Below are 13,863 nucleotides of genomic sequence, written 5' to 3' on the forward strand. Positions count from 1 at the left end.
TTATTCCTGCCAGACAGACACACAGTAGAGGGATTAGGTCTACCTGGATGGGCCATCACTGGCAGGATGGGGTGTTAGAGATGGTTACAGCCCCATTTTCAACTGAGTAGGCAGTGCCTTGCCTTCACATAAAGGACTTGTCACCACTGCATTGTTCATTCTGCCAGCTTGGGGCCAGGGCAGAGGAGGCAGGAAACTTCAAGCACTTCAAAGGGAATTCTCTAGAAACTTCTTCTAATTCAAAGAAGGCACCAGGTATAAAAATAGGAGTCTCAAAACCACTCGCTAGTACACCTTCAGAAGATGAACTGCTATGCTACTTTGCTGCCAGGAGAACATCTACTTTGGTGACAAGCTACTCTGCTGCCCTGGTGTCTTCTGTTCTACTTGCTCAGAAGAAAGACTGGACCTGCACTCTTCATCCCAGGCCACAATGACTCCAATAGTCAGCTGACTGCCCTCCTGTTCTAAGCTACAAGCACATAACAAGCTTCAGGAATCCATGAATCTGCCCAACTGACCTGCTGCCTTGCCCTGCAACGGGACCTGTCTGAGTCTGCTGGACTCTGCTGGAGTGAGATCCTTAAGTCCTGGAACCTTGGTGTGGCATCAATGGAGCTCCCCCCAAAGGAAAATAAAAATTCCTTAAATTTTGGTCTGTCTGTGACTGTGAATGAGACTGTTCACGCCAAGACATTTCCACCCGCACCACCAGCCAATGCGAAGTTCCAGTGAACTTGACTCTTTGCACCACAGCGACCACCAGTGACGTCTGGCAATGTGAGATCTGCACTTCATGCTGGAGCATTGACATCCTGCGGCTACCGCCAATGCAAATTTTCAGCAATGAATGTCCATGACGTCTGACAGGATCTTCACTCTACAGCGACACCCATCAATGACACCCGCCTGCTCTTCGTGCTACATCACCAACCATTTGTGACACTCTCCGTGCTCCTCGCAGCTCCTTCAAACATAAACGGAATGGTACGTGTTGGACATCTGAAAGTAACTCTTTCAGCAGGACTAACGTGATCCCTGTTCCTGGCCTGTGCTCCATCGCTGTCGGCCTCAACTTATAACTTTTACCCAGAGTTGCATGACCAGATAACTGCTAGTGGTGCATTGTGCTTTTATGCGCTATACTTACCTGAAATATTAAAAAATGTATATCTCTGGTCTACTAATGGGATTTTTGTCATTATGCTGTCAAATAATTTATTAGGTTTTACTCAATTATTTAAAATTGGTGTGGGATTTAACTTGGTTATGTTTTTACTTTATTACTGTTTGTGTGCTGCATAAATTCTTTACACATTGCCTCTAAGGTAAGCCTGACTGCTTTTGTGCCAAGCTACAGGAGGGGTAAGAACAGTTTAATTTAGTGTCTTTTGAGGTTCAGCCTGGCAGGGATTGTGACTGTTGCTTGGGCACCGGGCGTTTTCATGGTGAGCCAGAAGAGTGGTGGCTGGTTTTGGACGCATCTGTGGTGTTTTTGGTACAGAGGGCCGGTTTTGCAGCAGTGCTGCAATATCGACTCCCTGTACCAAAAGAGGCTGCATGTTTCCCACCAGCAACACCATTTCCCCCTCCCCCTTCAGCTAGTCAGACTTAATTGTAAGGGCCAGTTTGTGGTCCCAGTCCGGCCCTGACTTTCACGTATGCTAAGGGGTAGAAAATAGTAGGCAATAGGGTACAATAGTCAAGTTAATGTAGTCTGTTGGTGGACAATTCACCCAAAGGTGGCTTCGGAAACATGTGCTTTTACTAGGAATGGGTAGTTGGCTTCATCATGCTGTCGCACTACAGCTGTGGTTAGCAGTGAACAAGGTTGTTCAGCTTTTGAGGTTCAATCAAAGACAATTCCCTTCCTTGGTGGCCACTTACAGAAACTAGTAAATCCGAGATAGCTCTGCACTAAATGGAGTCAGTGAAGTGTCAATGCAAGAGTTTATGATTTCTTGACCATGCAGTTTTGGTGGGTTTATGACAAGGGATTTCGGAGGTCGATTGCCAAGGTTATATTGCTCCTAATCTGGCAACAAAAAAATCAAGTCCTCGCTATGGTGAAGTGTCCCTGATATGTTCTTCTGTTCTAAAAGAAAAAAGTATGTTATCAATGTGGACAACACAACAATTCATATGGTTTCACATAAACCATCCTTTATAAATAGTAGAAACTTTGCAAGGGCATTACAAAGTCTGAAGGGTATCAATTGGTGCTCATAGACAGCAGCTTTGGTAGTAAATGCTGTTTTCTATTGTCAATCGGATGAAATAATATGCATTGCACAGATTCAGCATCGTATAAAGCTTTGTATGCCATTCCTCTGCCAATAGGGCCACAATTAAAGGTAGCTGATAGATATTTTTTATTATTATCTTGTTAATGCTAATCATTATTTTGAATAACAAAAAGAGTGGTTGTGAAACGGGGCTTTTGCCTAATGTGTAACATTTATTCGTGTTTCAAATGCCTGTGATATGCAAATTACCGGGCTTTACGACCTCAAAAGAGTGTTTTAAAATGTACAATAGGTAATCTGTGGGCTGGAAAAGTCTTTCAGATTTGCAGAGTAACGTTTGTGACTCCTTCCAAAAATAGGAGAGTACATGAAAAAGTAATTTCTCTCCACCTTGCAAGTCACAAACAAATACTTTATGGTTATAAACGTGGTTACACCCCATTAATCTGTTATAAAACCCAGAGTCGGAGTGATAAATGACTCGCATCTGAATTCCTGTTTGATAGCTACCCTTTTTGTGAATCATTATAGGAGGCATCGGGCAGCTTCTAGGGCAGTGGCGTAGATAGCCATTTGGCCTCCCATGGCAGTCCCTGCATTTGCCTTCCAGCGGCGGGCGCATTAAGGAGGGGGTGATTGCCGTTGCTGCCCCGAGATGGCAGGTAAGAGCGGGGAGGCCACTGCCCCCAAAACTCATGCTGCCTGGTGCGGACTGTCCCCCTTTGCTACGCCACTGCTCTATCCGGGAGAGATAATCATCATTCAAGGCAAACAGAAAGATAGTATTCTAACGCACCCTGTTGGATACCATCTCTGCATTTCCAGCCATTTGGTGGGGGTCACAACAATATTCATCCACGTTTTGTAACACTAATAATTGTGGCAATCCAGCTAGTGTGCACAAGCATCAACTACACTGCTATTTGGCCTTTTGTGCATCAGGCCCTTTGAGTCCTGAATAAACCCATAAGCTAGATGTTCTTCTATGCTCTACTTGAGCTGAGCATTTTCATGTGCAGTGAGAGTATAAATATGGTGGCTTGGAAGTTGTGGCTCTGGCTGGAGGAAAGTCCCTGTGTGTTGTACCAGGCTGACATTCTGTTTGTGAAAATATCCTAGCAGTTCTGTTATTGACATTGCGCGCTTGTTAAGACATCCGTTTCTATTGGTTTAATATTTTGCTGAACTAACTATAACTATAACAGCTGAATTTCTCTGGTTTTGTACGAGTGAAATGTCCAACTAACTATAACGCCCCTGAAACCTGTGGTTCTTTCAGTCAATTTCTATGGTTTTTTAAATGCTAATTTCTAACTATAACGTCCCTGAAACCTATGGTTTTTCAGTGAATTTCGGGTTTTTTTTAAATGCTAATTTCTAACTATAACATCCCTGAAACCTATGTTTTTTTCTGTGAATTTCAGAGGTTTTTTTAAATGGTTATCGTTAACTGTGCCTACAAAGGTAGGACATGTGAAGAAAGAGGAAGAAAAGTGCAGAAACAAGCAAGACAAATGCAGAAAGAGGAAACAGAAGTCCAGAAAGATGAAGAAAAGTTCAGAAAGAAGAAAGAGATGTGCAGAAAGAACCAACAGAGGAGCAGAAAGTCCTCTTGTGCCCCCAAACTTTGCTGACGGTTACTGTTGGTAACAGACTCTGACTCACCAGGCATAGAGCCAGTGCTATGGCAGAGCTATGCTATGCTAAAAGACACTTAGAATACAGTAAAAACACCTACATACACTAGGGAACACTATGCGTTGGGGTACCCCTGTGAGTAGCATGACCTCCTCTGTATTTGCCATGAGTTAGTGCCTGGGTCATTGCATGAGTACATGGTAGTGACAAGGAGATGGCTGGACTGTATCAATAGTGCTCAGGGGATTGAAGCAGTGCATGTGCTGGTACCTGGGTCATTTCATGAATACATGGGTAGTGAATGTATGATTAGAGTGTTGCAAAGACAGTGCATGATGATTTTATAACTACTGCAAGGAGAGTGCATGGGGAATATATACTTGCTTGTGTTTTGGCGCAGTGATTAGATAAAGACATGGAACTGGCTGGTTGATTTGAGGAGTGCATGGGTAGTGACAAGGAGATGTCTGGACTGGATCACTGACATAATATCGACGACACAAATATCGAGATACACAAATATCGAGTCAAAAATATCGATTGACAAAATATCGACTCCCTATCTTCAAACAGGTAAGTACCAAAATATCGACTCCAAAATATCGACTTACAAAAATATAGACTGTCAAAATATCGATTTTTTAAAATGTCTTAAAAGTAAGTTAAAACTAATATAGTAATAAATATATTTAATATAAACTTAGAAATAATTATTAAAAAAATATAATTTTAATAAATAATTTATATAATTAAAAAAATTATATCACCAAAAATTACACACACACATATATATATATATATATATATATATATATATATATATATATATATATATATATATTTAAACATATTATTAAATAAACATATATAACATTTTAGAAAATGTTTAAAATTTATTGTTACAACTATAGTGAGTTCAACATTAGCAAAAGTGTTGGATAGCGTAGAGGTAAAATTTATTACTCCCACTCCAGTGGGTGCAACAGTAGGGAAAGCGCTGGATAGCGTAGAGGTTAAAATTACTATTCCCACTCCAGGGATGTATGACGTTACAACGCATACTTTTACAACGCCTACCATTACAACAAAACTTTTACAACGCAAAAACTTTTACAACGCATACATTTACAACGCAAGATTTTACAACGCATATACCTTTACAACGCATACCATTACAACATAAGTATTGGTAAGTATATAATAATTTTTTGAATATAAATTAATAAAAAATATTATAATATAATTTAATATAATTTAATTTTATTAAATAAATGTAATTTAAATGTAATTTTACCTTATTTTTACAAAGTACCCCTGTACCCCAAAAACCCAAAACTGACCCTGAACCCTAAAAATACCCCTTTACCCATAAACTGAAAACTGACCCTGAACCCTAAAAATACCCCTTTACCCGAAAACTGAAAACTGACCCTGAACCCTAAAAATACCCCTTTACCCAAAAACTGAAAACTGACCCTGAACCCTAAAAATACCCCTTTACCTACAAACTGAAAACTGACCCTGAACCCTAAAAATACCCCTTTACCCCAAAAACTGAAAACTGACCCTGAACCCTAAAAATACCCCTTTACCCAAAAACTGAAAACTGACCCTGAACCCTAAAAATACCCCTTTACCTACAAACTGAAAACTGACCCTGAACCCTAAAAATACCCCTTTACCCCAAAAACTGAAAACTGACCCTGAACCCTAAAAATACCCCTTTACCCAAAAACTGAAAACTGACCCTGAACCCTAAAAATACCCCTTTACCTACAAACTGAAAACTGACCCTGAACCCTAAAAATACCCCTTTACCCCAAAAACTGAAAACTGACCCTGAACCCTAAAAATACCCCTTTACCCAAAAACTGAAAACTGACCCTGAACCCTAAAAATACCCCTTTACCCAAAAACTGAAAACTGACCCTGAACCCTAAAAATACCCCTTTACCCAAAAACTGAAAACTGACCCTGAACCCTAAAAATACCCCTTTACCTACAAACTGAAAACTGACCCTGAACCCTAAAAATACCCCTTTACCCCAAAAACTGAAAACTGACCCTGAACCCTAAAAATACCCCTTTACCCAAAAACTGAAAACTGACCCTGAACCCTAAAAATACCCCTTTACCCAAAAACTGACAACTGACCCTGAACCCTAAAATTAAAATATTTATCAATTAATCAATTATAATTAATTACCAATAATATTTTAATTAATTACCAATTAATAATTAATTAACAATTAATTTTTTAAAAATATCAATAAATAAATTAACATATTTAATTAATTATAATTAAATTACTTCTCACCCTATTCCCCTATAAACCCACAACCCGCTACAGAAAATAAATTACTAAAATTAAAATATTTATCAATTAATCAATTATAATTAATTACCAATTATATTTTAATTAATTACCAATTAATAATTAATTAACAATTAATTCTAAATTATTATCAATAAATAAATTAACATATTTAATTAATTATAATTAAATTACTTCCCACCCTATTCCCCTATAAACCCACAACCCGCTACAGAAAATAAATTACTAAAATTAAAATATTTATCAATTAATCAATTATAATTAATTACCAATTATATTTTAATTAATTACCAATTAATAATTAATTAACAATTAATTCTAAATATATATCAATAAATAAATTAACATATTTAATTAATTAGAATTAAATTACTTCCCACCCTATTCCCCTATAAACCCACAACCCGCTACAGACTTATATTACACAAAAAATAAAAATTATTATTAACTTACCTTAAATTCGATATTTTTGTTGTCTATATTATGTCTAGTCGATATTATGTCCATTCTATATTTTTGATTCGATATTATGTCCATTCTATTCGATATTAATTTTCTCTAGTCGATATTTTTGTTGTCTATATTATGTCTAGTCGATATTATGTCCATTCTATATTTTTTACTCGATATTCTGTCCAGTCGAAATAATTGACTCGATATTATGACTGTACACCGTCTGGACTACATAAGTAGTGCTCAGGAGTTTGTAGCAGTGCATGTGCTAGTACCTGGTTCATTGCATTAGTACATGGGCAGTGACTGGGTGATTAGAGTACTGCAAGGAGAGTGCATGGTGAATTTATAAGTACTTGTGTTTTAAAGCAGTGATTAGATAAGGACATGGAACTGGCTGGGTGATTGGAGGAGTAAATGGGTAGTGGCAAGGAGATGGCTGGACTGCATCAGTAGTGCTTAGGGGATTGTAGCAGTGCATGTGTTAGTGCCTGGGTCATTGCATGAGTACGTGGGTATGATTAGAGTACTGCAAGGAGAGTGCATAGTAAATTTATAGGTGCTTGTGTTTTGCCACAGTGATTAGATAAGGACATGGAACTGGCTGGGTGATTGGAAGAGTGCACGGGTAGTGACAAGGAGATGGCTGGACTGCATTAGTGGTGCTTAGGGGATTGTAGCAGTGCATGTGTTAGTGACTGGTTCATTGCAGGATTACATGGGTAGTGACTGGAGGGTTAGAGTACTGCGAGGAGAGTGCATGGTGAATTTATAAGTGCTTGTGTTTTAAAGCAGTGATTAGATAAGGACATGGAACTGGCTGGGTGATTGGAGGAATAAATGGGTAGTGGCAAGGAGATGGCTGGACTGCATCAGTAGTGCTTAGGGGATTGTAGCAGTGCATGTGTTAGTGCCTGGGTCATTGCATGAGTACGTGGGTATGATTAGAGTACTGCAAGGAGAGTGCATAGTAAATTTATAGGTGCTTGTGTTTTGCCACAGTGATTAGATAGGGACATGGAACTGACTGGGTGATCGGAGGGGTGCATGGGTAGTGACAAAGAGATGGCTGGACTGCATCAGTAGTGCTCAGGGGATTGTAACAGTGCATGTGTTAGTGCCTGGGTCATTGCATGAGTAGATGGGTAGTGACTGGATGAATACAGCGCAGCAGAGAGAGTGCATGGTGAATTTAAAAGTGCTTGTGTTTTGGCGCAGTGCTTAGATAAGGACATGGAACTGGGTGGGTAATTGGAGGAGTGCATGGGTAGTTACAAGGAGATGGCTGAACTGCATCAGTAGTGCTCAGGGGATTGTAGCAGTGCATGTATTAGTACCTGGGTCATTGCATGAGTACAAGGGTAGTGACTGGATGATTAGAGTACTGCAAGGAGAGTGCATGGTGCATTTATAAGTGCTTGTGTTTTGGTGCAGTGATTAGATGAGGACATGAAACTAGCTGGGTAATTTGAGAAGTGCATGGGTAGTGACAAAGAGATGGCTGAACTGCATTAGTAGTGCTGAGGGGGTTGTAGCAGTGCATGTTGTAGTGCAGCAGTCCTCAGGGGATTGTAGCAGTCCATGTATTAGTGCCTGGGTCATTGCATGAGTACAAGGGTAGTGACAGGATGATTAGAGTACTGCAAGGAGAGTGCATGGTGAATTTATAAGTGCATGTGTTTTGGCGCAGTGATTAGATAAGGACATGGAACTGGCTGGGTGATTGGAGGAGTGCATGGGTAGTGACAAGGCGAATGCATCAGTAGTGCTCAGGGGATTGCAGCAGTGCATGTGTTGGTGCCTGGATCATTTCACGAGCACATGGGTACTGAGGGGATGATTACAGTACTGCAAGGAGGGTGCATGGTGAATTTATAAGTGCTTGGGTTTTGACGGAGTGATTGGATAAGTACATGGAACTGGCTGGGTGATTGGAGAAGTACATGGGTAGTGACAAAGTGATGGCTTACTGCATCAGTAGTGCTCAGGGGATCATAGCTTTACATGTGTTAGTGCCTGGGCCATTGCAGGAGTACATGGGTAGTGACTGAATGATTACAGTACTACAAGAAGAGTGCATGATGAATTTATAAGTGCTTGGGTTGTAGCGGAGTGATTAGATAAGGACGTGGAACAGGCAGGGCGATTGGAGGAGTGCATGGGTAGTGACAAGGAGGTGGCTGGACTGTATCAGTAGTGCTCAGGGTATTGTTGCAGTGCATGTGTTAGTGCCTGGGTCATTGTATAAGAACATGGGTAGTGATTGGATGATTAGAGTACTGCAAGGACAGTGCATGGTGAATTTATAAGTGCTTCGGTTTTGGTGGAGTGACTGGAGAAGTACAAACATGTTACATCAGGCTCACCCCCTCCCTTCACCACTGTGCAAACGCGCAACCTGGTGGGTTTTAAGTTGAGGTATTAATTCCCCTTGAATCCTGAGGGTCCCTGGGGCCAACTAGCTCACCAGGCACCTCCAGTAAGCTCCACAGAGCTGCATTGCAGAGAGGTGGTCCAAGACCACGCCCCATTTTACACCTCTCTGCAATGCAGGTCTGTGGCACTTACTGGTGGTACCTGGTGCCCTAGTTCGACCCAAGCGACCCTCAGGATTTAAGGGGACTTAATCCCCCAACATTCAATGTGCCAGAGGGCCCATTTGCACAGTGGTAAGGGAGAGGGTGGGGCCTGATGTGACAAGTGTGCAAACACGCCCCATGGCGCGTTTTAAGTTAGGGGATTTAGGGGCATATTACCAAGCAATAGCGATAATTATCGCTATTGCTTGGTTAGAGAGAAAATTTTACCGCTGCGCTGCGGCGATTTTTACCGCGGATAAACCTTGGTATTACCAAGTTTTATCGCAAATGCGATAAAAAACGGCCGCAATGCATGAATATCGCTGAAAGGTCAGCGATATTCATGCATTACCGAGCTAATGCTCTTAGCCATGTTATCCACCTCCCATTGAATAACATGGCTAAGAACTGCTCAGGGCAGGTGTTAGCTTTTGGAGATATTCGCGCTTAGCGCGAATATCTCCAAAAGTTGGTAATAGGAGATAGCGATGTTAGCGACTGTTTCCAGTCGCTAACATCTTGGCACGCCCACTTTGCATGTCATTAGTGATAAATATCACTGACATGCAAAGTGGGGCCCAAGATGGTCGCTATCTCCTACTAGCTGTCGCTAACTGGTGTTAGCGACAGCTAGGTAATAGGGAGATAATTTTATCTTTAGTCCCCTTGAATCCTGAGGGTCCATGGGGCCAAACTAGACCACCAGGTACCTCTAGTAAGCACCAAAGAGCTGTGTTGCAGAGAGGTAGTCTGAGGCCATGTCCCTTTTTACACCTCTCTGCAACGCAACTCTGTTGCGCTTACTGAAGGTACCTGGTGAGCTAGTTGGCCCCCAGGGACCCTCAGTATACAAGTGACTTAATCCCCCAACGTAAAACACGCCACAGAGCGAGTTTGCACACTTGTCGCATCAGGCCTGCCCCCTGCCTTCACTCCTGTGCAAATGAGCCATGTGGCTCGTTTTAAGTTGAGAGATTTAGTCCCCTTAAATCCTGAAGTTTCCTGGGGTCCAACTAGCCCACCAGGTACCTCCAGTAACCACCACAGAGCTGTGTTGCAGAGTAGTGTAAAAAGGGGACATGGCCTTGGGCCACGTCTCTGCAACGCAGCCCAGTGGCACTTACTGGAGGTACCTCGTGGGCTAGTTGGCCCCTAGGGACCCTCAGGATTCAAGGGGACTTAATCCCCCAACTTAAAAGGCACCACGGGGTGCGTTTGCAGGTTGGTGAAGGGAGGGGGCAGGGCCTGATGTGACATGTGTGCAAACACATCCTGTGGCCTGTTTTGAGTTGGGGTATTAAGTCCCCTTGAATCCTGAGGGTCCCTGGGGGCCAACTAGCCCACCAGATACCTCCAGTAAGTGCCACAGGGATGTGGTGCAGAGACGTGGTCCAAGCCCACGCCCCCTTTTTACACCACTCTGCAACGCAACTCTGTGGCGCTTACTGGAGGTACCTAGTGGGCTAGTTGGCCCCTAGGGACCCTCAGGATGTAAAACACATCACAGGATGCGTTTCCACACTTGTCACATCAGGCCATGCCCCCTCCCTGCACCACTGTGCAAACGTGCCCCCTGGTGCGTTGTAAATTGTGAAACTAGGTACTCTTGAGTACTGAGGGTCCCTCGGGGTCAAGTAGCCAACCAGCTAACTCCAGTAAGCGCCACAGAGCTGTGTTGCAGAGTGGTGTAAAAGGGAGCATGGCTTCGAACCACCTCTCTGCAGCGCAGCTCCCTGGTGCTTACTAGACGTACCTGGTGGGCTAATTGGCCCCAGGGACCCTCAGTATCCAAGGGGAATTAATTCCCCAACTTACAATGCGCCAGGGGGCGTGTTTCCAGAGTGCTGCAGGGCGGGAGCGAGGCGTCGGGCGCAATGCCAGCTTTTTTTTTTCCAGAAGAGGAGCAGTGTGGCCCCCCTTCTTTTTGCACTTTTGGGGACCTGGGAAAACCATCCCCCCAGGCCAAGACCCTTATTGTTAAAAAAATAAACAGGAAGGGGGGCCGCTTGCCCCCCCTCCCTCCCTGAGGACAATTTCTGCCCGGGTGGCCCCCCTCCTGGGCCACTCCTAGCGCCCGAGGACCCCATCCCCCGGGGCCGTCCCTGTCCGTTGGGGACCATGGGGGGAGCCCCAATTCCCCAACAGTCCCTGCCGGTTCCCCGCCTCCTGCATATATATATATATGTGTGTATATATAAACTTAATTAAAATTGACGTTTTCATTTTTTTTCATGTTTTATGGACTTTTACACTTTTCCCTAAGCTTTATTATAGGCAGATCTGTTCGCGATATTGAGACGATTTGGGTACAGAAATGTGACGGCAGCTAGCTCGCTTCCCAACTTACCATGGTTGTAAACTGACTTTGTGAACTACTGTCCTTTATCGAGTGTTCGTATTTGGAACCCGGTTGCAATGATATACCTTTACTTATTGAACTACTTAATTTGTTACTAGCTCGTCTATAGTGTATTTCGCTGAGACGCTTATTCACCTGCGGAAAGGGTGCAACATACCGGGTGACCCTTTCCATCCCCACTACGTGCCGCATTTCTCACCCTGATACACAATTTTTCGATCTTGGCCTTGAAAAAGTCCTTGTGTAGGACGAAACACGTGTTGGTGATCTTTACTTATTGCTGGGAATACCTGTTTTATGAAAAATGAAAGAATAAAGATTGAAGAAAAAGAAATAAGTGGACTATATTTTTGAACCCCCTGTTTTGACAAAGACTTATGTTGATATCATGGTGTCATTAACTCTCTTTTTTGCATAACTCTATAACTAATAGAGCCGGATACATTTGAGATCAGCAGGGCCTTTAATTTATGCCCTAACGGTTATGATCACTTGTTTATAGGAGTGCTGACAATAATTTCTCAAAATTTTGCTTGATTATAGGCAGATCTGTACCCCAATTGCTGAGTCCCCAACAGGCATGCCAAACATCAAATACAGTTAAAAAATCACAACTGAAACTAACTTTACAGAGTATCTGATGTTGTTGGTTACTCCACCCCAATTTAAGGAGGTGAGGACATGAAAGTCTACACTACTTTTAAGTATCTTTACACTTTTAAATTGGGAATAGCCAAAAGGAGTAAAGTTACTCAAAAGTATAATTACATTTACTTGTATAAATTTACATGTGTAGATATAACTTTGTGAATAGGCATTTCTATATTTAGCAAGACACGCTCTAATGAAGTGGCCTATTTTGCTGCAATACAGTTGAAGGTTCTATCTAAGGGGTAGATTGCAAAAGCTTTTATTAAGTACCTCCATTGCACAGCACAACACAAAACATGGCAGTGATTTACCCTTTGCTATCAAAACCTCTGAGTGTAGCGTAACATTCTGTTGCGTGAGTGGCCACCCAGATCTTAGTAAATCTAGCCCTAGGTCTTTTCTCCATCTTATCTTTAGGCATAGGCCCATGGATTGCACCGATTTACATGCGTTATTGCTGCTGTTTTCTCTGTTTTCAGAGATTTTACAGTGCATGGGTTCTCTGACTCCATACATTAACCCACAGTATCCACCTTATTTGTATCATTCCATGCAAAGATCTAACTGCATCACAAATTCAATAAGCAAAAAACAACCTAGTTTGGCTATTTTGGCTACAGCATTGTGTGAATGATCTTGTAACGTCTGTAAATAATGGAATCTCTGTTTTTGACTGGTCAAATAATTTCTACTGCCAATTTGTTATAAATAGTTTTAGACATGAGAAAGGCTTCTTTGTTTCTTTTTCTTCATCGTGGAAAGAAAGATGGGGCTGTAAAAAAGGCTCTCTTGTAATCGACCTTCATTTGACATACAAAGCAAAACAGAACTGTAATGAAATTAGAGCAAACGACGATGTATTGTAGCTCTTTTTCTGTTTCCTACCTCTTGGCTTTAGGGAACTCTGCTTGTAAAATGGGTCTGTGGGTGTTTTTTATAGTGTGAGGCTTGCCTAAGTTATTTTCTAGGGAAACTAATTTAAGTGATAGTTTATCAGCAGGGCATTCAAAGTAACATTTCCTATCCCTTAGTGCATAAAGTCTAAAGTGAAATGCAGTATTAATGTGTTACATAGATGGTAGGCGTTTACACTAGATCTCAGACAGCGCCAAATGTTCACCTAAACATTACAGAGCAATAAATAAATAGCCTACATAACAAAGGAAAGTACTATGAGTTTGCATTAATTCTACCATTTAATCTGTAGTTTTAAAAGTTATTCATATCCTCAGGGTATAGAATGGCCATTCATGAACCTTAAAAAAGAACTGTTGGTGCAGTTAGAAACGTGTTAGTAGATTTATAAACATTCACACTATGTACATATGTATGAAATATTTTTTCGTTCTGGTGTATGTTGTAAAATGAATTCTACATGGTTCTAAATGCTAAGCAATCTTAGCTTTGTCACAGCTTTGCGAATTATCGCAAGAAGTTGAATCATATTCAGAGGTTTGAGACAGCTTATTCTCAAGCCTTCATTTAGTTTAGATAAAGTGATCAATATCCTCAAGCAAAACCTTTAACGTATCTGGTCATTAATGATATGAAAGTATTAATGGAGGCAGCTTTTCAAATATGTATAGTTAATTTATATAGCTA

Source organism: Lissotriton helveticus, chromosome 2_1, assembly GCF_964261635.1.
Source record: "Lissotriton helveticus chromosome 2_1, aLisHel1.1, whole genome shotgun sequence".
Lineage (NCBI taxonomy): Eukaryota > Metazoa > Chordata > Amphibia > Caudata > Salamandridae > Lissotriton > Lissotriton helveticus.